The sequence below is a fragment of the Neomonachus schauinslandi genome, chromosome 4 (genome assembly GCF_002201575.2).
Source record: "Neomonachus schauinslandi chromosome 4, ASM220157v2, whole genome shotgun sequence".
NCBI lineage: Eukaryota > Metazoa > Chordata > Mammalia > Carnivora > Phocidae > Neomonachus > Neomonachus schauinslandi.
In genome coordinates, this window is record NC_058406.1 from 146,380,592 (window position 1) to 146,403,859 (window position 23,268).

A 23,268-nucleotide genomic window follows, 5' to 3' on the forward strand; every position below is an offset into this window, starting at 1 on the left:
CTCCTGCCGGTTACCCAAGGGGATGGGGCAGATCCATCCTAAGGAGACTTTGCTTTGTCAAAGAGAGCATAGGCAGGTGAGGCCAGACCTTCCCTTTCCTGTTGCTTCGAAGAGAAGCTAATCTGCTCTGCTTTAGAAAGTAAAAGGGGTGGAGGGATATTGAGGCTGGCAACACTGAGTATTTGCTCAGCGCCGGGCAGTTAGCCCTGTTATTTCATGGAGTGTCCCCAACAGGCCTGTGACAGAGCCCCTGGTGTTCCACAGCCTTGCCAACAGTTGGGGTCTCAAGACTCATGTGTGCCAGCCTGACAGGTATAAAATGGAGGTGGTGTTCGGTATTTCTCTGATTGCTAATGAGGTGAACTCTTTGTAGAGTTTGGCTATGGTTGTTTTTTAGCATTTCCTTCTCTGGAAGAATGTGATGATTTCACTACTAGTTTATCCTGTACTTGATAATCACTGACTTTTGGTTTTCTCCAGCCAGCCCAGGAGAAAAGGGAAGGGGGAAGGGTGGGGATATTTCTAGACTTCAGAGAGAGAGAGAGAGAGAGAGAATTGGCAACGGGCCCTTGTTCTGAGGGAACCAGAGCGGCCTGGCCATGGGCTAGGGCCAGAAGAAGGCCAATGCCAGGAGACTGGCTTGGGCGGACTCAGTAGGACTTTAGGGAATGTGATGCCTGATGTCCAATCACGTTCCTTGCTTAATGATGTAATTCCATTATTACCAAAGTCTTCTGCAAGCTGCAAGCTCTATGAACATAGTTGGGGAGAAGTAGTGTGGAATGGAGAGGGAGTGGGCTAGGTGGAGGGGGTGTGGGGAAAATCCAGAACACAATTTTGGAGTAAGCAGTGAGAGGCCCCCACCAGGACATGTCAGCAGCCCTACCCCTTGGGACTGTCAGCACTACTAGGTAATATACAGGACATCCCACTGTCAAGGCAGAGTTAGGGCTTGATGCTCAAAGAAAGGGCACCCCAATAGGCTTCAAGGACAAAGTTACATGGGGAAGGTGGGAGTTAGAGACAGATTTATTCTTTGAATCACCCTTCCCCGTGACTTAGCAGACAGAGTGTGCCTTCTTTCTCTTCTGGTAGGAGCAGATCCTTTCCCCAATGGGGGCTCAGTCCCCCAGGCAGGCCAGGCCAGAGTCCCCAGGCAGGCCTGCACATGTCTGAGTCCCAGCAATGAACCAGCATAGGCAAAAGTAGGAAGCTCACCATGGGTTTTACTTTTAGTATATGTCCTTTAAAAAAAAAAACAATTTGAGGCAGAATCCACAGAATATAAAATTAGCCATTTTAAAGGTTACGATTCAATAACATTTCGTACCTTCACGGTATTGTACGACCATCACCACTATCTCATTCTAAGATTTTTTTTTTCATTTTAAATAGACTTTATATTCAAAAGCAGTTTTAAGTTCACATCAAACTTGAGCAGAAACCACAGAGTTCCCCATGCCCCCGGCCCCCCACATGCCCAGCCCTCACCCCCCACTATTAACACCCCCGCCAGAGTGGTACATCTGCTTCCACTCATGAACCTCTGCTGACACATCGTTATCACCCAGAGCCCAGGGTGTACGTTAGGGTTCACTCGTGCCAAACTGCAAAGTGAGCAGGAACCAGGCGGCAGACTTAGAGAAGGTGCAAAGCAACAAAAGGAAATTATTTGATTGGCTATGGCTCGAAGACTAGCTGGCCATTTGTGATTAGCTGTCCTTCAGCTTCGATTTCATAAATTTGAGGCATTTACAGGCTTAGATTTTGGTTTACTTCCTTAGGCCACCACAGCATTAGAGCCCCCTCAGTCTAATGGCCTCCTTGTTTAATTAATTTAACACCCCAATTCCTGACAACCCCTGATCTTTTACTGTTGCCGTAAATTTGCCTTTTTCCAAATGTCATTCAGTTGACATCTTACAGTTTGTGGCCTTCTCAGATTGGCCACATTCCCTTAGTTCTATGCATTTAAGGCTCCTCCATGTCTTTTCATGGCTTGATAGCCCATTTCTTTTTAGTGCTGAATAATATTCCATTGTCTGCATGTACCAGTTTATCCACTGAGAGGCTGAATATACAAATGGGCAATATATAAAAACAGACCAAACCAGACCTTATATAAACAAAGAATTTTGACTCAAAATGTACTACCTACCTGGGAGACCAACCTCTTTATGTACCATAAACAACCCAGGAAGCCAGCCTGCTATGTTAGACTTGGGGAAGCTATCTTCAGAGACGATCCACAAAGCTAAATAATAACTTCGATAATAATCTGCCCAAAGTGGCTAGGATTTAAAATGACAGTTTTCCTCATTTTTGTCCAGTTTAGAACCAGGCAGAACATGCCAAATATGCACCCCTAACCAATCACAAGGCTGCCCCACTTCTAGTTAGCCCACTTATAGCTTCCTCATGCCAACAACTTCCTCTCAGAACATCCTGAAGCCTTTTTCCACCTTTTTTCCACTTTTTACCTCTGCTTGCCTTTGAGTCTCTGTCAGAATGTAAGTGATGGTGGCCATTTCCCTTGCTGTAGCAAGTTGAGAATAAATAGTCTTTACTCTTCTCCTTTGGTTGGTTTTCTTTTATTGACACACCATTCACTTACTGAAGAACATCTTGGTTGCTTCTGAGTTCTGGCAATTAAGAATAAAGCTATTATGAAGATCTATGTGCAGATTTTTGTGTGGACATAAATGTTCAACTCCTTTGGGTAAATACCAAGGAGGATGATTGTTGGGTTGTATGGTAAGAGTATGTTTAGTTTTTTAAAAAACCACCAAACTGTCTTCCAAAGTGGCTATACCATTTTGCATTCCCATTGGTAACGAATGAGCGTTCGTATTGCTCCACATCCACACCAGCATTTTGTGTTGTCAGTGTCTTGGATTTTGGCCATCCTAAAGGATGTGTAGTGGTATCTCATGGTTTTTTTAATTTGCATTTCCCTATTGACAAATGATGTTGAGCATCTTTTCTTTTTTTTTTTTTTAAAGATTTTATTTATTTATTTATTTGGGAGAGAGAAAGCAGGAGAGTGGGGAGGGTCTGAGGGAGAAGCAGACTCCCTGCCGAGCAGGGAGCCCGATGCGGGACTCGATCCCGGGACTCCAGGATCATGACCTGAGCCGAAGGCAGTCGCTTAACCAACTGAGCCACCCAGGCGCCCCGAGCATCTTTTCATATGCTTATTTACCACTTGGGTATCTTCTTCAGTGAGATGTCTGTTCAGATCTTTTGCCCATTTTTTTTTTTTATAAAAAGAGAGAGCGAGAGAGCGAGTGAGGTGGGGGGGATGGTTGGGCAGAGGGAGAGAGACAGACAGAATCCCAAGCAAGCTCCCTGCCCAGCACAGAGCCCAACATGGGGCTCGATCCCAGGACCCCGAGATCATGACCTGAGCTGAAATCAAGAGTGACTTGAATGAGTGATACTCAACTGACTGAGCCACCCTGGGGCCCCTCTTTTGCCCATTTAAAAAATCAGTTGCTTGTTTTCTTACTGTTGAGTTTTAAGTGTCCTTAGGATATTTTGAATAATAGGCCTTTATCAGATACGTTTTTTGCAAATATTTTTCCAAGTCTATGGCTTGTCTTTTCATTTTCTTGATAATGTCTCTCACAGAGCAGAAGTTTTAAATTTTAATAACGTCCAGCTTATCAACTCTTTCTTTCATGAATGGTGCCTTTGGTGCTGTAGCTAAAAAATCATCACCATGCCCAAGGTCATCTAGATATTCTCCTATAAAACATTTTTATCATCCCCCAAGGGCTATATGTTCTATCCATTTTTACATACAATTTTCATATGCCCACATTTGAGCAGCAACATGCAGATTCTTTTCCCCCAAAGGGTCAAATTTTAGTTTCGGGAGGTAATGCACTTCCAGGCTTTGTCTTATATTTTTTGTTGTTTTACAAACATGGGAAAAACAATGCTCACTGCCTCCCAGTTTCTGCCTAGGATTATATCAACAAAGAAAGGAGAGTTTGTACCAAGTCTGAGTAGAGCAACTGTGCTCCAAAGAGGGTTTTTCTCTTTGACATTTGGACCTTTTCCCATAGGACCCAAGATATGAGAGAGCACTATGAAAATGCTCTTCCTCTTCAGAGCATTTTAAAATCCAGAGGAAAGGGGAGCAAGAATGAAGTGAACAGGAGAAACCCATCTTAGAGTCATATCATTCCAAGTGTGTTTATTCTTTCATCAGTAGTAAAAAATCTGCCTAAAGCATTTGTTTCTTTATGCTTCTGTTCTTGTCTTATCTATTTTTCATTAAAGTCTAGATCTTGATATTCCTATGATATGTGGCATCCCTTAGTGGAAAGCAAATTAAAACTGAGCACATGGGGCTTTATGGCAGAGGTTCATGTTGGGGATTGGGGTAACATGAGGGCTGAGAGAGGAGGTTAAGTAACCTGTCTTCACATTTCTATAGAGGAGAGGGGACATCTGTTCTATTCCCCAGAGGAAAGAGTTCTGGAATAATGTTTCTGGTCGCTCTTCTAACCTTCCGGTCTTCCTTCTGTGGGGAGACTGATTCATCTGGTTGTTGAGATGACTAGAGTTTGACATCCACTGGTCCCTGGATGTTCGTGTTCTGTGTTGGGTGGGGTTAAAGAGTTAGAGGCCTCTCTCTTTTTGCTCCTTCTCTCAATCTCCTTAGACTCACAAGCTGTGAGTCTGATCCTCCATGCTGCTTTTCCCATGCCCCAGACTAATTTGTCTGAGGGTTCAGATCATCTCTCCAATCAGCTTGGCCATCAGTGAGTGGATATCTTGCTCCCTATAGAACTCCTATCTACTTCTTAAAGGATTCAGAATCTGGATGGCCAAAGAGAAAAGGCTGTGATTAATTCATACCTCAGAAATCCCATTCAACAGACCTGGACGAACCTCTGTCAGCTACCATCACCTCAAGGCCCTCTCCATGGTCAGTGGCACACTTGTGGGCAACTTTAATTTTCAGCCAGTCCTCCCTACCCCATTCCTTCTTGTTTCTGATCCGTTCTCCCCCATCCCTACTGTAGGCAATCATAAGGCTTCAGTTGGCTTTTTATCAGGAAATTCTTGGGAGATTCTTGATTTGCTATAAATATGTATTGCTGAACTTGAAAAAGAGCACCTCTGGGTACGGAAGCCACATCTTACGGGGTTGTTAGGAGGAATTAAATCCAATAATGCATATAAGCTGACTGGCACGATTCCTATGTAGCACAGTGCTAGCAGCAGATGCTCAGTGATTAATAGCTGCTGTTAATGCTGCTGCTGCTGCTGTTGTTGTTGTTATTATTATTCAGCCTCCTATCTGTCGCTTCTCCCCATATGTGGCAGCACTAAAAAAACAAGGCTCTGATCATTGTCTGTGGAGACTTAGACTGCTGGATTTAGGTGCCATTTTTGTTAGTTAAAGTCATTCTTCATGACCTAGCTATTTGATTCCTTAAGCCCAGCTGGAAGAATCTGTGTCATTTGAGTTTACCAATGACTAAGGAAGAGAGCTTCCTACAACTTTTGAAAACCGGGTAACAGAAACTGGTCAATTCCAGAAGAATGTGTCCCCCCCAAATTCTCTGGACCTCTAAGGAACTTGGAGATCTGTCTTCAAAAGATGGAGGAAATAACCGCACCTTTCCTCCCCAAAAAGGGTATCGGGTATTTGAGCAACTTGGAAAGATTTCGCACTTCCACCACTTTCCCAAAGGTAAAAACGCTTCACCCTGGACGTGCATTTGTGAACTGGAGCGTATTTTGGAGTAAAAATTTCCACTTCTTACGCACAGATTGTGAATAGTCCAACTATTGATTAAGATATTTGAAGCTCTACAGGAAATTAATCAAGTTGACATCTCCCACTGAAAAGGAAATAGAGAAATTAAAGCGCAGAAGAAATGTTTGGATGTGATGTAATCCCACATGTGAGGGGCTACGTCTACTTGTGAGACCGGGGGGCATTTTAGGATTTTAGAAATAGAGCCCTGTGCTATTCCACACACAGCTTTTCAATCTGGAACTCGGAGGATCACTGAACTCCCTGAAAGTGTCTGGAAAGTTTTCTTGGGTATCTCTGCATACATTTTTCTGAGGAGAAAAGCTGTCTTGGCCGAGTTCATTCCTCTGAAGCAGAGCCTAAAACAGGGATTCCAGTGCACAAAGGAATTACCTCAGGGAACAAGGATTAAGGAGAGCAGGATGGAGCACAGGAGAGACCCAAGAGAAGATGTGGTCTCAGCTGAAGTCCAGCTTCAGGTGGCCTTGTGGGGCACTCTGGAGGGTTCACTGCACCACAGCCTTGCTCTTGGTTTTGTCCCCTGTGTCAGTCAGGGCTGTTTATTTTTCTTGTTGCTCATGGGCAGTGATGAGAGGAGGAATTTCTAAGAACTTGTCAGGGATAGTCATGCTGTGCTTCGTGTACTGAGAGCAAGGATATGTCTGTCTGCAGAGAAGGACTTAATAACCTATTGGTGGTACGGGATCAGATGCTATTTAAAGAAAATGGCTCTAATATACTCAATAATAATAAATACACGTCTTCGGACTACTTGGTGCCAGACCACGAGCCAAGCATTTTCCATATTTATCTTATTTAATCTTCTCAACAACATTGTGAGGAAAGGGGGAGGGTTATTATTATCCTCATTTTGAACCAAAAAAAAAGGAAAGAAAAAAGTTAATTAATATACGCAAGGTTCCATAGCTAGTATGTGGAGGAGCTAAAATTCATTGACCTCCCCCAAACTCAAGCCCTTTTCCACTCTGCTATCACTGGCCATCCAGTGTGCTAATAAGAAGCCATTTTTCTGTTTCCTTTTGGAGCTGGCTTCAGAGCCTTGCTCTAGGCCTGTCTGCTGGGTGATCAGAGACCTAGAGACCATTCGTGAGCTTGGTCCCAATGCTGGCACTTACCAACAGCTTTCCCTCTCCAATTGTTAGGAGATACCCAAATGCCAAATTTTCCACCTGGTAGCCCCCAAGAATATGGTAGCACCAATGTATGGATGCCATCTATGGTGATGAGCGGCTGAGGAGCCAGGGTGCAGGAGAAGACCGGGAGTGGAAGCACTAATGATATTAATAATAGTAGTGAATCAGGCTCTTGTCCTATTAAGATCCATCCCTCGTTAGAAAGAGCTAAGGCAAGTGATCTATTTACCCAAAGCAGCCACATTAGTGCCAACCTGGTTGTCGCCACCACTGAGCACCACTGGATCTGCAGCAGGAAGAAAACATCTGCAAGAAGAAAATACTTCCCTGAGCTCTTTCTCTTGCTGCTCTGACTTGCGTTTGGCAGGTGTCTGCCCCAGCGGGGCGAGTAGAGCAGGGTCTCCTGAAGAGCCCTCTTTCTTGGGCAAAATGAGATATTTTCATCAACAAAAACGAGATCAGCCCACCCTGTCAGCTATATGGCAAAAAAGACAGCCAGGACATACCAGGGTAAAAAGAGCCAGGTGCCGATCTAGACTCAAGGCTAGCTCCTTTATCAGAGAAAACAAAGCAAAGCAAAACAAGCAAGATCCTGGCGGAATCTGAGCAGCAAAGAGTAAGGAGAACAGAGCTATTAATTAGGGCAGAAAAAGGCAAAGGGGCCAGCGTTCGTTAACTCCCTCCTTTGTGCTGAACCTGTAGGAAACGCAAGTGTCTGAATAAACAGCAAACTGGAACAGAGGTGAGTCCCCATTTTTGAAAGGTTGAAGATCAAAAAAAAGATTTTGATCAAAATGAGAATAGAATCTTTCAGAAATGTAAATGAAATAGACAAATGTCTATTCTATGTATTAATTTGAAACCCAGATGTATTTATTACAAAAGTTCCAGTAATTTAGAAACATGGCTTTTCAACATTCCCAATCTCACATTCAGGAAATAATCTTTCATAAACTCTGACATCACCGTCTTGGTCCCAAATAAAGTCACTTTTGAACCATCTAAGATTTTTCCAAAGCACGTCGACTTGATTTCCAGCTAAATTGAGATACATTGCTTTTTAAATCCATATAATACGCTATTAATGAAAGTGTACCCTAAGCCCCTCATATCCATTTCTGTAAGATTTAGTACAGTTGGTTTTTTCACTCATTCTCTAAATGTGTATTAGTGATATCTATAAAATAACCCCATCACTTTGCTTTTTAAAGTGATCTATAAAAAACCTGTTTTCAATGATATCTAGTATTTGCTATTGTGAAATCATATCCCTAGATTTACGACTAAAACTGTATTATCCCTAGATGACTATTTTTTCCCCTTATGACTGACTCTGTATTAAATTTGCCTCTTTTGAAAAATCCATTGCATCAGGCAACTCCTATAACCACCCCCGACTGCACTGACTGAACATTGTTTCCGAACAATTTGTCTTCCTCAACTAATACTTTATCAAAAGAAAAGAAAAGAAAAGAAAGAATTTCTTGGTGCCTCAGCCAGGGTTTGCCGTATGTGTTGCCACCTTCTCGGGGAATGCAATGGCAGGGAACAGGAGCGAGGGGACCAGGGAGAGAGGGAGCGTTGCTGAGCTGGCCACCTATGGGGATCAATGCAGTCAAGTGCTCCATCCTGAAGGACCGCCCTCCGGGAGCCTTTACCATTACTGGAGGTGGTTCAAGGCTCCTGCTTTGAAGTCTATATAATGAAGGGTCAGTCTTCCTCTCACCTTAAATTCTCAAGTTCCCCTGCCCAGAACATGGAAGCCAGTGAGTGTTTAAGACCAGACCTGTTCCTGTGTATGCATGTGTAAATAGATTTATGCTGATCGAAGCTATGAACACTGTTCTGTACCTCCTTCTCTCCTAACAACGTACCTTAGAGATCACTTCATATTAGCACATTCTTTTTCTTTTTCTTTTTTTAAGATTTTATTTATTTATTTGAGAGGGAGAGACAGAGATAGTGAGAGAGAGCAGGAGTGGGGAGGAGAGGGAGAAGCAGGCTCCCCGCAGAGCGGGGAGCCCGACGAGGGGCTCCATCCCAGGACCCTGGGATCGTGACCTGAGCCGAAGGCAGACCTCAACCGACTGAGCCACCCAGGTGTCCCTAGCACATTCTTTTTAAAAGCTGCCTGACACTCCATGGTACAAGGAGACCATAATTTATCTAAGTGGCTCAAAAACAACGGCCGTTTAAGTTATCTACCATCTTTTGTTACAGTGAACTGTGCCGCAGTCTCCGTCCTCCTACCTGTGTCGTGCCCTGGCTGGTGAAAGCATGACACAACGGATCTTTGACATGCCTCACGTGGGACCTGGCTGGAAGGAAGTGCTCAGTGACTGCTGCCCCATCCTTTGTCCCCTTCTGAGGGAGTGGTCCTCTCTCTAGAGCTCTTTCCCCACCAAAGATGCCTAGTTCTTGGAGTATGGAAATACCAGGAAACACATAACGTGACTTTTTTTGGAATCCAGATGTGCTGGGACACAGATTCGGATCTCCTGCCAGAACTGAGATAATCTTCTCATTCAGTGCCTGAAAAATACTAAGCGGGGTGGGGGGGGGGGGGGGGGGAATCCGCCTCTCTTGTCCTCAGACTTAAATCTAAACTCCCTCAGGACATTATCTTCACCTGGGGATGGCTGGGTGGGGCTTGGCTTGCCTTGCCTTTAATGCCATTGTTAAGGTCCTGAGATGCCTTTAAAGGCAGGGGAGCCAGGAGGCAGACCCCAAACACTCCTCTCGGGAGACAAGGCTGAAAATCTTAACTAGTGGTGAGAAGTGCAGAGACCTGCGTGTTCCCTGACGCCAGCTCGCTGGTCCACCCTCCGTGTCTTCCACGCGGACCTAGGAGGGAGCTGGGGTGCAATGCAGGCCTTAGGTTTGCACAGGCACCATTTTCAGGCCCTGGGGTGGAGGAAGAATTCCCTGCAGGAGGGAGAAGGTGGACAGAGCACATTTGTTGGTGAGAATTCTTAGCTGGGTGTGTAGCTTGCTCTTCGCACCTCACTCATCTCCAGTCTCAAAGCAGGTGCACAATAAATTCTTGGGGAATGAGTTTGGCCTTGACCTGGCTATACTCTGTTCCATCCTAGTTCATGAGGTGCATCATAATAGAAGTGCCGAGTACAATTTGATTCTTGGAGTTTTAAGTAGACTCAACATACACTTACTGAGTACTGTGTGCTGATCAGGGCTTAGAGACAAAATCAGCATGAGCGTAGTCTCTGGCTTCAAACAAGTAAGAGAAAGGCGGAGTGCCGTAATGGAGGGTTGCTGGGGCAGATACAGGCGCACGGAAGAGGGGCCTAGAACTCTAGATGTTCGCAACTAGACTAGGATCCGAGAAAATTCCTGGAGGACGCACCATCTAAGCTGAGTCCGGAGAGAAGTGACGGTTGAAGAAAGACACAGGCGGTCCTGGCAGCAGGTGGGGGCACTGAGAGCCCTTAGAGTGGCTTTACAGAGCCCAGTGGAAGGCTGGCGAAGGGCTGGGGTTGGCGGGGGGGGCTGGTGACTGCACGGGAGGCAGGCCACGGAGGACCCGTGTGCCGCAGGAGGAGCCCTGGCTTCATTCTGAGAACCACAGGACCCAACAGGGTTTCAGCAGAGAGGGACGCCCCCAGCAACTTGCTGGGCGCTCGCAATACAACCAAGCACCACAGACCTTTTTTTTACCTTCCTGGATGGAACTCGTTTTCTGTGGAAGCAGGGACAGGAGGAAGGTGGCAAAGGTGAAGTCCAGTTTTTCTATCAGGTGACTGGGTAGCCAGGGGTGACTTTTGCTGTTGTGGGGAATAAAGGAAAAGGAGCAGGTTTTGAAACACATTTTTAAGTATGGTAACCTGCCCTTACCGAAAGGAGGGCAGCTTGAGCTACTTTGAAAGGGCCTCCCAATGCCCACTTTCCCATTCTCCCAGAATAACAGAACCTTTTATTTTCAGCTGGGCCCACGGCTACCCAGAAGAATACCAAACTACACTTTGGAGCCTACCTGGAAGTTAGCTGTGGCCATACGACTAAGTTCCAGCCAAAGGCGTATAAGTGAAAGGGACATGTGTGACTTCTGGACCTGGTCGGGAGAACTGGGACAGGGCAGTGGACCTGGGGCAGCCATCTACACCGTAGGATGGAGTCACAGGACGTGGGTGGCCGGGCAACAGGCCAGAACGAGCCTGGGCCCTGACAGCTTCGAAAAGGAAACTGCCGTCCCAGTGTGGATTTTCACATCGAAGGCAAGTAAACTTCCATCTTGATAAAGCCGCTGTTGAATTTGAGTTTCTTTTATATTGGCTACACTCAGTATCTTAATAATGGCAGATCTGACCCAAGCAAAACTGTGAACGAGACCAACTGTGAGCTGCATCTCCTTTCTCTCCACCCTCTTGCGTGTGAGCCAACCCCGGGATCTCCAGGATCTTCCCTTGCCCCCAGCTTCTTGTTCGTTAGCCAGTGCCTTCCTGCTTCCAATACGCCCTTGCCCCACTCACTGACAACCTGTCAAAACTTAACCTGCAGGTTACAGGGAACTTTCCTCCTCCCAGCTTCCTGGGATGGGGATGACTCTTTGATCTGAAAATACAAAATGCCAATAGCTAATTATAGCTTCATGTATTAGCTAAAATGGGGATGCGGAATCATACTATGGGTTTAAATCTGAGTTCTGCTCCTTCCCAGGGGTATGAGCAAGAGGCCTTTGTGGCTTCAGCCTCATTTATAAGACGGCAATAATATTGGCACTGACTTTATAGAATTGTTATAAGAATAAAATAAGATAAAAATATAGCACTTAGCACAATTCCTGGAAGAGAGTGAGGGTCAAATTACTCGCCTCGCTTCCAGAAATGTGTATTTTCATCCAGGTGCAAGCCATCCAAGGAAGATGGTCATTGATCCTTCTTTTAGAGACCTCTGCGGATAGGGTTTCCACAGGCTCCCACAGCGTGCTAGCTTAATCATCCCTGCAGCTTGGAAATCTTTCCTCATGTCTGCCAACCCCTCTCTTCCTGCCACTGAAGGCTTGTTAGCCATCTGTGGAGGACACGTGGTCAGCTTCCCCTCTGACATTCTTTGACCTCGTCCTCTCCAGGTTAAAAAGCTTTGAGTTCCTTATTGTTATGCCATAAAACCCATCATCTATTTCTGGGATCATTTCGTAATTTCTCTTTTTAGGGGTCAGAGTGAGGTTTTGATGGTATTCAGCTAGGTGCCCAGAAACACGCAATTTATAAAAGAAAGCAAAATATGACCCTATCATAAGCTGGGCTTGTGTCTGTGAAACTCTAGGCCGGTGATTTTCCTAATGCGCTTGCTAGCCAGCAGCATCGGCGTCACCTGGGGGCTTATTAGAAATGCAGATTCTAAGGTCCCACTCCAGACCTACTGAATCAGACCTTCTGGCTGCAGACCAGCAGTCTGGGTTTGCACAAGTCCTTCGGTGATTCTGATGCTCTTAAAGTTAGGGGAGCACCTCTCTGCAAAATGAGAGGGAAAAGGGTTGGAGAATGTGGCCAACACCCGAGTCCTGAGGAGGGAGTCCCTTAGTTTCCTCCAAAATGCAAACCCAAATCTTAGGTGTTCATCACCTTCTAGCTGGCAGCAAAGGAGAGAACCACCCCGCATGGCCCCTAGAGCAGATAAAGAGAGAGAGTTTGCCAGGCTCCCTCCCGAGCCGGCCAAGACCTCAGGGCTCTCCCCACTGAGAAAGGAGGATGAGGGGGTCTGCCCTGAATCCGTGAACTGCCTCAGCGACACACAGAAAAGAGAACCACTCACTCCTAGCATCCTTGTCCCTGGTGAGTGCTAAACATGACCTAGTCACTCGGTGTCTTAGGATCTGAACAACCAGATGAGCAAGTCCCAGGGAGCGAGGGAAGGTGTGAGTGAATGGAAAGGTTCCCCCTGTGGGGGAAAGAGCAGAGCAAGCACGTCTCTTCCATTTCAAGATCCTGGAGCTCTGCTCGTTTCTCCCCGCCTCACTTGACTGTGGGAAATCAAGTCCTTTTGTTGTTTTTAATTTATTTATGTTTGGTACGGTGAACTAAAGAACCCTAAATTGTGTGTGTGTGTGTGTGTGTGTGTGTGTGTGTGTGAGGGGGTTATGATGTGTGCCGGGAATTATTAAGCAATAGATGCAAAAATTTTCCCATATCAAAAGCTCGGGCGTATTTCCAAGAAAAGAACTTTCCATAGCAAAACATCATCTGTTTTCAAATTACTCTAGAGGTCAGAGGAAATCAGTGTGGAAGATAGTTCAGAGGCACCAACAAGGGACCTGAACTGGTAGCACAGGTGGAGACCCGTCCCTCTCGCAGCCTTCCACCACGCATGCCGGCCAGTGGGCATCCGTGGGCCGTCGGGCGAGCAGATATTAATAACAGCCGCTAGTAAGGGCGCTGTATTATGTTCTTTGCTTTATTTCTTATTAGAGTATAAAGCTAGAACTCTACTTTCCCCAGCCCTCGTTTTTTCACACATCAGTAATATTCAAAGTTTGGGATTTTTAATACTGAATAGTTGAGATCTTAAGTCTCTGTGCTCTGGATTTCAGCAATGAAAAATATTTTAAGCACATGAAGAGGAAAGTCATCAACGTCATATTAGAAAGTTTATGAATATTATTATTGTTCTTTTTTTCTTTGGCAAAATTATGCCTTTTAAAATTCAGTTGGTGTTCGTCAGAGGCCATGTGCAGCGGGTCACCGGTTTCCATAGCACCGTCGGCTAGAGAGCTGCAGGGTAATTATTTCTCCTATTTTGTCACAGGAAGTGCTCATTCCAACACCACATCCTCTCAAACTCTGCAGCAGCCTAAATGTTTCAAAATAGCTACATTTTGAGGGACCTTTACGTAAATCTGCTCTTTTCTAAATGATGCCCTGTCTTCCTGCCCGATTTTACCTTGACTCATTCATGACGATTCTGTGAAGGGGGCTGAGAACAGAGGATGTGCGGGGGGCAAGGGGGGTGGTGAATCGATGTCCATGTTCTGTTTCTGAAAATGATTCAAAAGCACCAAACCCCAAACCAGTCTCCACGGAGGTGAGACCCATCCTTTCCCCCAGGACTAAGCAGCCTGGCAGGTGCGGGTGGGGGAGGGGGCTGGGGGGTCAAAGGCCAGAGAGCAGGAGGTCCCTGCTACCGGAGGCCTAGGGCCTGAACCTTGCTCAGTCGGCAGCTGTGTGCACAGAACTCTGTGTCAGGCTCTGCAGCAAACGCCCAGATAGTACTGCCCTGTCCCTGCAGCAGGGGACCTCCACTGGGTCTGCAGACGCTGGATCTGCAGCCTTGCACTTGGAAGCCCCCAGCCAGGGTCGCACCAGGAAGCAACAGGAGACTGTGTCTGAGGGAACGCATCCATTCTGGGAGGTAGTTTTTCCCCCAGCGTGGAGAGGAGGCCTGACCGGGGAGGCCGGGGCGGGGGGCCTCAGAATTTCCTTCCTCTGGATTTGTTTGGAGTTCTTTAGGTATTTGGGCAGAGAGCATCCTCTGTACTCCTATCCTGGGCTCAGGTGAGGGTCTCTGGTTGTGACTCACATTGAAGGGACCTGAGAGTCACCAAGTCCAGACTTAACATTTCACAGATGAAGAGCAAGCCCAGAGAGGAGGTGAACCTGCTAAGAGTGGATTCAGCTCACTGTTGGCTCAGAAGGAACTTGCATTTCAGATGTCTCTCCTGCTGCATTCCTCCCCCAGAAGGCTTCTAGAAGACCATCCATGTCATCCCAAACTGTTTCCTTCTGAAAGAGAAAAAGTTGCCCCTCCTGAAGCACAGGACAAAAATCCCAAGCTCTTGTTCAGATGGGAAGCCACAACTTTTTCCCAAATTTCTCTCAGTGAGGCTAAGAAACCCCAACAGGCCAGGGGATGTTCTGGAGTCATTTTAAATAGTTTCCAGGAAAAAGGAATGATCTTCTAAGCAACAAAGTAGGAATTCAAAGTCCTGGTGACGGACCCCCCCTCTCTTCTAGGTTCTGGGGACAATGAGGTCAGGCAGGCCCTGTTCCTAAGAGCTAAGAGTCGAGGGACGCCTGGGTGGCTCAGTAGGTTAAGTGTCTGCCTTCGGCTCAGGTCATGATCCCAGGGTCCTGGGATCGAGCCCCACGTCATTGGGATCGAATCCCACATTGTGGTTGGGCTCCCTGCTCAGCAGGGAGTCTGCTTCTCCCTCTCCCTCTCACCCTACTCCTGCTCATGCTCTCTCTCTCAAATAAATAAATAAAATCTTAAAAAAAAAAAGAGCTGAGTCTAGTGTGGGAGGCAAGAAAGGAGACCAGCGATACTCTGCGCAGGAGAGCATGCGCAACACTTGCGGCCCCCAGCTGGAGAGGCACCTTTCTCATTCCCCAAGGGTATCAGGTGCTCCAGATTCAGGCAAGACCTTCCAGGGGGTATTTGTGAGCTGGACAGGCAGGGGTAAGGAAGAGTGATTCAGACCAGTAAAGAGATGCAACCAGTTGCAATTCAGGACAATTTCCAGGGTCATCAGAAACTGGAAAAGAGTAATGAACACAGTCTTGGATTGACCAAGATAGGAACTTACTCTTAGCTTCTGATACATGATGTGCAGCCTACAAACTTCTCTCAGAGATGAGCAGTCGACAAAAGGCTAGACTAGGAACTCACTGCAGAATTTACTACAGCTTCTGCAGACTGGTGTTTTGATTTCAGAGATGGATTAGTGGTGGGGATGGCAACACATTTCACACAGCATTACACATAGGAAAGAACTCACCATGTGATATTCATTGAATGGACAAATCACTTTTCTGGAACTTTTTTTTTTTTTCTGAAATGTCATTTGGGAATTTTTGTTGTTTGTTTTTGCTAAAAACTAAAGAAAAAAAGATAATATAAAAAGTAAAAATGATCTATAATCCCAATACTCAGACATACCTACTGTTAACTAGGGGTGTTTTGGGGTTTTTTTTCTAGTGGTGTTTTATAATTGAGCTCATACAATTTGACTTCTGCTTTATTTATGTAGCAAAATGTTATAAGCATTTTCAAGGTAGTTACAAATGCATCATGAGAATCATTTTAATGTCTGCATAATGTCTTATAACTTATACAGCATTCCTTTGCTGATGTACTTGTAGTTCTTTCTAAAATTTTGCTATTATAAATATCATTGGCATAAGATATTGAGGATGAAGTGTCAAGATATTGGCAACTTTCAAACAGGGCAAAATGCTATTAATAGTTGAATCCAGGCAGACAGAGTATGGGAGTTTGTTGTACTTTTCTTTAAACTTTTCTGTGTTTGAAATTTTTCATAATAAAATATTGTAAACAATAGTGCAGTGATCAACACTTTTGTATATGATTTTTTTTGTCCATTTCTCTGATCTAATTGTTTGATTTTTGTGTTTCTGATGAATTTTTAAAATAGAGCCATTGGGTCAAAAGTCATGAGTATCTTTAAAGACCCACTACACATTCTCAAACTAACTGTGCTCTTGGAGGGTTGCACCAACAATGTGTGAAACTGTTTATCTCATTCCATTCACACCATCCTCAAATTATATGAATTTTTATTAATATCTTCTATTTTCATAGAAAAACAGTATATCACTGGATTTCTTTGGTTACTTTTAAGTTGGAACGCTTTCCTTATTTTCATTAGATTTTGTATTTCTTTCTTGAATCATAACCTTGACCCCTTTTTCCATCGAAAGCTTATGTTGACTCATGTCCTTGAATGAATATTTTAAATTTAATGTTTATTTTTTCTGGGTAATATATGACCATAATTTAACATTTAACAGTTAATTATAATATGAACTACTCGCAGTTCCTGCCCTACCCATCCCCATCACCAGAGAATGCCTCTTTAAGAGGTTTCTTTAAAACTGGGCGATAGGCATTAAGGAGAGCACGTGATGTGATGAGCACTGGGTGTTATATGCAACTGATGAATCATTGAACACCACCTCTGAAACTAATGATGTACTGTATGTTGGCTAATTGAATTTAAATTTTAAAAAAGCTCTTTTGGCAAAAAAAAAGAGCCATTTCTCCTAGTTTTCTCTAAGTAACATGCTTTATTCCTGCCTTTTTCAAATTCATAAAGCTATAATTTACACATAATAAAATGCACATATTTTAACTGTACTGTTAAATTTTAACAGTTCAATGAGGTTTTTTAATGGAATAAAAAACATAACATAAAATTTACCTTCTTAACCATTTTTAAGTATAGTTCAGTGGTGTTAACTGTGTTTATATTGCTGTGCAACAGATCTCTAGAACTTTTTCATCTTGCAAAACTAAAATTCTATAAGCATTGAACAACTCTCTATCTCTCTCTCTCCCCCACCAGGCCCTGGCAACCACAATTCTACTTCTGTTTCTATGACTCTGACTAGATATCACATATAAGTAGAATCATACTTATTTGTCTTTTTGTAACTGGTTTATTTCACTTAGCATAATGTCCTCCAGGCTCATCGTGTTGATGCAAATGGTAGAATTTCCTTCCCTTTTTAAGGCTACATAATATTCCGATGTATGTATATACCACATTTTCTTTATCCATTCATTCGTTGGTAGATACTTCGTTTGTTTCCATGTCTTGGCTATTGTGAATAATGCTGCAATGAACATGGGTGTGCAAATATCTTTTCGAGATCCTGCTTTCAATTCTTTTGAATATATACCCAGAAATGGAATTGCTGGGTCATATGTTAATTCAATTTTTAATTTTTTTTTTTTAAGATTTTATTTATTTGTTTGACAGAGAGAGACACAGTGAGAGAGGGAACACAAGCAGGGGGAATGAGAGAGGGAGAAGCAGGCTTCCCGCGGAGCAGGGAGCTCGATGTGGGGCTCGATCCTAGGGCCCTGGGATCATGACCTGAGCTGAAGGCAGATGCTTAACAACTGAGCCAACCAGGAGCCCCTCAATTTTTAATTTTTTGAGGAACCTTCATAATGTCTAAGTAATTTGCCTTTACAAATATTTCTTACTTTTTTTTAATTTCAATTTTATAGACATTATCTACTGACTTCATACTCTGGAATATAAGCTTTATTATACTTCTCTCCCATCTCAATTTCCCTTTACTATTGTCTTCCAAGTATATTTATATCCTAAGTTTTGGTTAACTTACTCTTTTGTGTTTATACTTTTACAACTATGTAAGTGTTGTTTATTTAATTTGCTTTGTTATAGGACTTCTTGTTTTTCCTGGAGTTGAGGATTGTGCTGTTTTTTAGTCCCTTAGGGTTTTTAAAAAATTTTTAACCAGATTCACTTACAGAGCTGTAAAATTCCCCTCACTATGGTCAAGCACATCTTGACCTATTAATTATGCTTTTCTTTTGGAGACGACCACTGTACTTTTTCTCCATCTCCTCTGGTTTCTTTCTAGGCAGAGCAATTGTCCTGAAACTAACTTCCACCATCATGCTGATTATTCTCTTCATCTCTTTTCTGTGTTGGAGGAAAGCCTTGAGCCTATGACTTAGCTCTCCTCAAGTCTGATGATCCTTGGCTGCTTATTTATGTTTAAGAGTGGAAGCTGAATGTTTACGGAAGGATTGACAGTGAAAAGACCGATCATGTAGCATATCCCAGGCACTATGGAGCCCGTGGGGCTTGAAAGGGCAATAAGACTCCAAAGGAAATAAATACAAACACACAATGATAAATCTAGAACTGCTGATGTGACTACACAGTATATATACAAGGGTGAGTAGTGGCACAAAGGAAGGAGGAATCAGCTGCTCTCGGGCAGCTTTCCCTTCTGAAATATACTAATAATGATAACAATAGTGGCAGTGACAATAGCTAACATTTGGTAAATGCCTACCCTGTACAAGTACTATTAAATATCTATTTAAGACCAAAACTTCCTTTGGTTTTATAGTGATGACTTTTTCTGAATTTTCTGAATAGAATTTTATTACCCTGTGAAGAATGAATCATACATCAATAATATTTGAAGAATCAGCACAGGTTGACAAGTGGTGTTTTGAATGTCCGTTTCTCCTTCAATCTGTATTCATCTTTTAAAATGAAACAAAGTTACAGTTTCATTAAAAGAAGCACCCTGGGGGCGCCTGGGTGGTGCAGTTGTTGGGTGTCTGACTCTTGATTTCAGCTCAGGTCATGACCTCAGGGTGGTGAGATTGAGCCCCGAGTTGGGCTCTGCACTGGGCGTGGAGCCTGCTTGGGATTCTCTCTCTCTCCCTCTCCCTCTGTCCCAACCCCCACCCCACGTACTCTCTCTCTCTCTCAAAAGAAAAAAAAAAAAGAAGAAGTGCCCTTGTGCAGGGCAATATGTATATCATTTGTGTAGAAAGGGATGTATGATACATACTTTTGCATAAATTGCATGTTTGGCAAACACTTTTCTAGGACAATAGAGCAATCCCTGGGAGGGATGAGATACACACGTATATGTAAGTTGGAGGAGAGTTTTTAAATAAGTTTTCTGGGCATCTAATCAGTGTGAACTTTTAAACCATGTACATTTATACTGCTCTTATAATCAAAAACTAATTAAAAATAAAATAAATCTCCTCATGTAAACATGTAATCATAACGTGATAATAGAAGAATGATTATAGTGGAAAACCCTCCACTAACATAATTCTCCTCAGTGCTGTTTTCAGGACCAAAGGGCTCAGGCCATCCATCAAGAGCAGTGACAGAATGCTGCATGGTCAGGGAGGGGAATGAAAGAAAGTGTGGCCAGATGCCATGAGGGCAGAGTTTTGGAGAGTCTCCACGTATTGATCGGCCTGTCAGCTCTCGGCCCCTCACTGATTGCAGCCCATGGGTGGAGGCATGTCTGTGGGTCAGAGCTTGAGTCTGTCCAATTCCACCCAGTGGTCACCTCTCTCTCCCTTTCCTCCAGAGCAGTGCTCACAATCTGGACTCAAGCCAGGGCTAGTTCACTTGAGTGTTGGGGCTGAAAACTGGGTCAGGGGTCGAAGAGAAAAAAATCATAGACTGACCAGGCCAAAATGAACCAATCTGACAGCAAAACCAGTTGCTCAAAGCAGGAAAAGCCAAGGTCCTGGCTACATCTGCGAATGCAGAAACCCAAGCAAGGGTCGACACCAAGGAGAAGCAACAAGAACACCTCAGAAGGTGTCACGCACTTCATCGTCCGTCTCTACAACTCTATGACATTGATACCACTCTAACTGCCATTTTATAGATGCAAGCTCACAGAGATGCTGTGATTTGCCCATGTCATACAGATGGCAGGTGTTGGAGATAAGATTTAAATCCTAGTAGTTCAGCTCTGGAGCCAGGAACTATGCTAATAATGGGGATAAAACACTATGTTAACTACTTACCACCAATAAACGTCTGATCACAAACTGGGTTGAAGAGAAGCAATGCAACCTGAAACTAAAATACTTGACCTACACTTCAGAGTTAGGTAAGGCTTTCCTGGTGAAGAAAACTGGAACTGAGATCTAAATATTGAGTTACTTAGATAAAACCTGGAGGCTGAGGAGTCAGCAGAAGAGAGTCCCAGATAATGAGAATAGCATGTGCAAAGGTCCTGTGGCAAAAGAGAGAAAGCCAAGTTTGAGGAAAGCCAACATAAAAAGTGCTGACTGGTCTTGGGGACAACATGAGGCAGTGATAGAATGTCTTGGAGGTTTGTGGAGATTGATCAAAACCTGGTAATTGCCTTCACACTTAGGATTTGGGGTAGAGAAGTGCTCTGGCATGAAGAAGCCAGGATTTTTGTGGGAATTTACTGCGATCATGTGTATCAGCATCAGGCACAACGCTTGCCCATGCACTGATATATGCTAGTTTTGTTCTTCCTCTCCCAGGCCCCCATTCTTCCCTTCTGCTACATTTCTGACTCTGTGGCTTAGACAGAAGTGTGCAACAATGCCCGGCTTGCACAAAGACCTGAGATGTGGTGGCCCTAGTTCCTCCGCCCTCTCTGTAAAGAGGCCTCCTCCACCCTCCCCCCCCCCCCCCCACACCCACCACAGCCCAGTGGAGAATGACTCACCATAAGCAGACAGCTGAAGTACATTTGGCGAAGACCAATAGCACATCGTTTTGCAGAGTCTGTTGGCTTTCCCTACCCTGAGCTTTCAAAACAATTCAAATAAGAGATGAACCAGGTGCCAGGGTCCATTGATCTGTGTCTGTGAGAACTGAGGTGGATGTCAGCCGTGTCCCCATTTGGCACTTCCCTTCTAGACTGTGCCAGGAAGGTGCTAGAGAGTGCCTACTGGGTAGGTGATGGAAAGTGAGCTGTCTGGCTTGCATGCTCTTTGTTTATCTGGGTCTCTGCACAGTGGCGTGGCCTCCATCCACCAGAGACTTGCCATGCTCAGATTGTTTGACTTTGGCATTTTCACTTGTTTTTCATTTCCATGAGTAAAAGATTATTCACTTAATAATCAGAGGGCAATTGGTTATTCAAGAACATCCTGTAAGCATTACCGGGATCAGTCCTTGACCCTGAGGAAGAAAGGGAACAGACATTCCTCAGAATGGTGGAGAGATCCAGCTTCGGGACTGCAGTGAAAAGAAAGCAGCTTCGGGACTGCAGTGAAAAGAAAGCAGTCAAAGCAGCTTTGGGGGGTTCATCCAAAACTCCCTGGAAACTGGACTGACTTGGCAGAGCTTGGGGTTGTTAACAGCAGAGCTGTTTCTCTACCTGTATGGAATCCTAAACATTGAAAAATATCTGAGAGCAATACCTACTAATCACATACTAATCACTACTATTAATCACCTAACATGAGCCCAGCCCTGTTCTGGGTCCTGGGATCCCAGAAGGAGGGGCTCCCAAAGGAGTGGGGACAGATGTTGACAGTCGGTGACCTCAGGAGTGCCTCCAAAGACTGCAATGGAGGATTGCACAAAACATGCTGAGAGCAGAGCAAAAGCCAGCCACGTTTGCCTGGAAAGGTTAGAGACAGCCGCAGAAGGTGGCGATCTGGTCCTTATACCCCTCTTCTGGAGGGCCTTGCTTCAAAGAGAGTTTGTTTACAACACTTTATGATTTTAGGGTTCCCTTCTCTCCTTCGATAGCTGTCATCACTGCTATGTGTCGTTTCTGACTGGGCTCCTGGCTTAGTGGTAATAGTGGTAATTGTGGTAACATTTATTGAGTTCTGATCAGGAGCCAACCAGGAGCCAGTAAGCCCTAGCTCATTCAATCTTCGAACAATCCCAGGAAGCAGCTTTTATTCCCAACCCCGCTTATAGACATGAAACCCAAGGCTTGGAGGGATTAAGTAGAATGCCTACAGTCCTGCAGTGAGAGGCACAGAGCTATAAAATGGGCAGTCTGATGGCAGAGACCTTGCTCTAAACCAAGAATCAGCAAACTCTCGCTAGTGGGCCAAATTTGTTAATAAAGTTTTATTGGAACATAGCCATGTGGTTTTTTTTTTAAACTATTGTCTATGGCTTTTCTCATGTTGCAAAGGCGGAGTTGAGTAGTTATGACAGAGACCCCATGGCCCACAAAGCCTAGAATGTTCACTTCTGACTCTTTTCAGAAAAAGTTTGCTGAATCCTGCTCTCAATCACTACGCCAAACAACCTACCTTCCAATTAAATCAAAGTCTCCCAGAGGGCACAGGCTGCCTTATTCATGCCTGCCAGTCCCTCAGCCTCCAACCTGGGACATTCCATTATTGATGGTTACACTTCAATGGGCCTTAAAATGCTTGCTCAATTAAATGGATTTAATTTGTATTTAAGCAATCCTCATCCTTCTAAAAATGTAAAACTTCAGTAAAAAATCATAGTCGTTGCAACTTTCATTAGGTGAGACAAATCCCGGAGGTCAAGACCGACGGCTGTAACAGCATAACAAGGACAGCCTTAAATTAAAGTGCACGCTACATCTGCAGCAAGCTCTTGTAAGATGTGTTATTCTGTGAGCAGCTCTGCAATAAGCTGCCCTGTTAAAAAAAAGGACAATATATCTTTCAGCATTTTAGAAACTGGAAAGTACACATAAGCAAAACCTCAAGGAGAAAAGAATAAATAAAACCTATGCTAAGTCTCTGGCGTCTTGCAGGCAGCCCAGGAAAAAGAAGCCAAGGATGAGGGTTGAAGTGAGGGTTCCCTTCCGGCAGTGGGGAGGGGATATGGCCAGTCGGACCTGGAAAGGGCTGTCCGTGTTAGTGGCGGGGGGTGCCTCTGAACCAGGTGAGACCACACACCACAACCCTACTCAGTGTTTCCCATGGGGTTTGCTCAGTTTGGGGTCACTGGGGCAGCAGGTGTGGGACGAAGGACATTCAATGGGGATGGGAGGTCTGGGGTCAAGTCCCAGCTCTTTTATCCCCCGGTCACTTCCTGACCCAGAACCTGACACTAAGCGGGTGAGTCAT